This window comes from Octopus bimaculoides, chromosome 9 (assembly GCF_001194135.2).
Source record: "Octopus bimaculoides isolate UCB-OBI-ISO-001 chromosome 9, ASM119413v2, whole genome shotgun sequence".
NCBI lineage: Eukaryota > Metazoa > Mollusca > Cephalopoda > Octopoda > Octopodidae > Octopus > Octopus bimaculoides.
Window position 1 is genome coordinate 40,561,132 of NC_068989.1, and position 4,411 is coordinate 40,565,542.

Here is a 4,411-nt window from a genome sequence, read left to right on the forward strand (position 1 = left end):
GGACTTGCCTCTCCAGGTTCCGACTTGCAAGCCCACCGACTTTTCCGGTTAATTTTAAGTTTTGCTCCCGTCAACTTTTCCTATTTCTCTAATAATGTGCCGACCACTTCGATTTCTGAGGTGTCTGACACCATCACGGTGTCCGGATAAACTGACACAGCCCTTCTGCGTCCCGGTTCAAGCGGGATGCCCTGCAACGGCTCCAGCGTCTGCAGTAAAAGCTAAAGAGTTAATACGTACATACGGGAGGAGAGAGGGCGCCCTTGACAGACTGATCGGGAGATCTGAAACGGTTCAGAGAAGTGACCATTAACTTTGAAGACCGAGCAGATGCCGCTGTGCATTGCAGCGATGCAACTACTGAAGACGGGGCCGAAGCCAGCCGCTTTGAGGTTAGCCTCCGAGTACCGATAGCTGACACTATCAAATGCTTTCGATTGATCTAAGTTGACCAACACCCCACACTTTCTATGATGTATCGCATGAGGTGGAAGTTGTCGTGTATGTACCTGGTCGGGATTGCACAGGTTTGCGCCTTCCCAACCAAATCCTCGACGACAGACGCCAACCTCTTCATTAACACTTTGGCCAAACTTCTCAGCTCTGTGTTAAGCAGAGTTATGGGCTTGAAGTTATCTAATGCTTCCGTCATTCCCTATCAGTGTCACTACACCCCGGCTCACAAAACTGGGAATACTCCCGTTCTGCTGCCAGTTGCAGTAGGGCGTTTCGAAGAGATCGGAGAACAAGTCTGGCATATTTACGTAAAGCTCATGGGACAGATCATTTAAACCAGGTGGCTTGCGCTTCGAGCAGCCGACAAGGGCATCCTGAATTTCGGCTAAAGTCATCTGCCTTTCACAGTGCTCAGCGGTGGCCGTCGAGAGACGCGGCAAGCCTACGATATAGCGACTGAAGTCCGCCACTACCTCCGCTCTGCCATTCTCCCAGAACAACCGATCAAAGTGCTGGCGAAAGGCCTCACACATCTGCCTGTAATCGCTCAGCTCGTGTCCGTCTCGGTCCGTCAAAGACCGAATTGTGGTTTTTGTTACCACGCTGCGCCTCCGCCACGGGGGCCCATCGAATAGCTTTGATCCCCTCGTTTCTTAGAGCACGCGCCTTTGCTTTGCTCTGACAATGCAGCCTTCATATTTTGAATTGGTCTAATGCCATTCTCGCTGCTAGCACGTCGGTTGCAATGCCACTAAAAATAGCTACGTCTAATTTAGCTACTAACCACTTCTCTCTTCTAGTTTTTCTAACGCTACCTTTTTGTTAAACCCTATCGATATTACTTTAATATCTCTTTTGAGAGCCTGTGTTAACGACCTCCCCTGTCAACTTCTGCTTAACTAAATTGCTGACCCTGTAAACCGGAAACGACATATTCAAATTCAAGTCCCCGGGCTCTAACCTATTACAGACTTATGATCTGAATAGGCGACCGTTTTAAAAAGTGGTTATCATTCACTATTACTCTCTATGTTCCTAGTGAAAATTCCATCTATATACGATCTAGATGACATCAAGCAGGTGGTCCAGGTACACACTGGCGCATTATGGAAATCTCATCGGTACCTGTCAGACAGTTGGAACTGGCTGATTAGGTGCTTGAGGCTTTTGCATCCCATGGTCTCATCAGCTACTCCCACACAACCCCAGCGTTATTCTAAGATACCGTTCTAGTCCCATACTAATAGTAAAGGGCGAGACGTACTTAGAAAAGCTTCCAGACGCCTTACGAAATCCGGCCGTTTGGCTCCGGTAGGGGCGTAGACGGCCACTAGTCTAAATCACCACATTCACTATTGCTCACATCCAGGACCACCAACTTCCCGTTCGGGTCCAGGAAAATAAACCTTACCTCAAGATCCAGATCTTTCTTAAACAGCACAGCTACTCCACATCCCATTTCAGGCTGACTAACAGATGCAAAAATCTGACAGTCGTCGAAAATGGGGGCCAGTGCCTGTGTATTGGAAATTCTGGTCTCAATGACAGCTATTACAACTAGTTCTAAAGACTTGAAGTCGTTGAGTAGGTGCCCTTGTTTCCAGGGTGACCTCAGGCCTCGAACATTTCAAATTGCTGCTCTTAATATGGTCATATTGGCAAGCTAAAAAGAGAAGGAAAAGATATACTTACCTTCCGGTGTCTTGTGGAGGTTGGATGGTTCGACTTCCATAATTGATGGGGTTTTGGAGGAACCCCTTTAAGAATCTTGATGTGGGTCTCACGTTCGCGGTTTCCACGTCCTCATGAAAGCTCTCTCGAATTTTTGTGAAGGAATCGAGCAACATTCGCACCACAAGCAAATCTTGTACGCGAAATGTATCCATCTGATTTTCACAAGACATCGGGGAGTAAGTAAATCTTTCCATTTTCTCTTTAGCTTGCCAACATGGCCATATTAAGAGTAGGAACTGACTGTAGTGGTGATGACCTTGTTGTTTCCGTTGTGTCTGTGTTCGCTGTGACCGTGGTATCTGCAGTTTTAGATGTTTGTGGAAGTGTTTGTTCTTGTGCCTGTTTAGGTTGTCTGCGTTTGCAGGATTCTGGTGATAGTGATGGTGTTGGTTGTGTTGTTGTTGGTATTATTAGGGAGATGTGTGCGTGGGTGGTGTTTATATTTTTTATTGTGGGTGTCGTTATGCATTTGTGTAGTTTTTCTTTTGTGCTTTCTTTTCTGCTTTTCGGGGTCTTTTGGTTTTCTTTCCTCTTTACTACTGGAAGATGAGGTGTCTGTAGGTTTGTTCTATTCTAATCAGTTTCCATGCCTGGAGCAACATTTCATCTTTATTTGTGAAGGCCACTATGAAGTGTTGCTTCCTTTTCGCGGATCTTTTCAATTTGACGGCCAGATTTTATTATTTTTTTAAACTAAGCACTTTGAAACTTCAGATACTGGTAGAATGTGTCACATAGAACAGGACTAAACTCTGAACGTTTTTGACAAAATTTTGTATTTTAGAAGTTATTTCGTGTTGAAGTTGTCGTATTTAGATAATTTCAACCAATCAATGACGTGTATTCAGCTGAAGAAAATTACTTCTGCTGTTTGCGAACAACTTCCGGGTCCACTCCCCTAATAAAACCCTTCTTTAATGACCAGAGGTGTTTTCATAGCAACATAGGTTTGCTGTATCAGGGTTGATTTGAGGCTAAATAACAACAAAATTATTACTGAGACAGACCAACGACGAAACCTGTATGTGGTTACATGACCTGCTAGAATAAGTAGCCAAACTTTTTTTATATACAATATAGAAAATCCTCTATCCTGTGATATACACGTAGAGTCCATTATGTATGGGAAGAAAGACGGAATGGTCACAGTTGGGACGTCTTTGATCATATCTATTCAATCAGATCCAACTCGGGACTAAACAACAAGTGACGAAGGAAAGGATACGAGGCAACGAGAGAGCGTTTACCTGGTCGCTCGAGTTGCTAGAAAGAGCAACCAAATCTTCCTGACAAAAAGAAAAATGAAATTTCCGTCTTCAAGAAAAAAATTAATGCAATTTATATTATTTATTAACGTTCGCTTAGGAATTCATTACTTCTAGAAAAGAATAAGACAAAATGGTCATGGCTGGAACGCCTTTTTTCACAGCTCCATTATAATTAGAGATATCCTGTGGTTCAAACAATATTCTTCCCTGAATGATGAGGCGGCTAAAGTTGAAGAAAAGTTGAAAGAATAAACGATAGCAAGTATCCATATTCCAAATATTGGGATTCTCTTGACTAGCGTAATTTATTCAGCTTTTCGTATGAAATAAATAGAAAATGTTATGGGAACTCGGTACATATTATGGCTCATATCCAGTATTGTACGAAAGTAGTTTCACGGATCTTGTAAATCTAAGTCACAGTTTGGCTACTTTTTCTAGTAGGTCATGCAAGCACATGCAGGCTCCGTCGTTGGTCTGTTTCTAATAATTTTGTTGCTATTTAGCCTCAAATCAACCCTGATGCAGCAAACCTATGTTGCTATAAAAACATCTCTGCTTATTAAAGAAGGGTTTTGTTACGGGAGTGGACCCGGAAGTTGTTGTTCGTAAACAGCAGCAATAATTTTCTTCAGCTAAATACACGTCATTGATTGGTTAAAATTACCCAAATACGACAACTTTAACACGAAATAACTTCTAAATTACAAAATTTTGTCAAAAACGTTAAGAGTAAGTCCTGTTCTATGTGAGACATTCTACCGGTATCCGAAGTTTTATGGTGTTTAGTTTTAAAAAAATTAATTAAAAATATCTATTTTCGCTACTGCTACAGCGAACGTGTTTTTGCAGTGCTAACGATTCATCAAACTCGGTGCTGCTGAGAAGAAGAAGAAGAAGAAGAAGAAGAAGAAGAAGAAGAAGAAGAAGAAGAAGAAGAAGAAGAAGAAGAA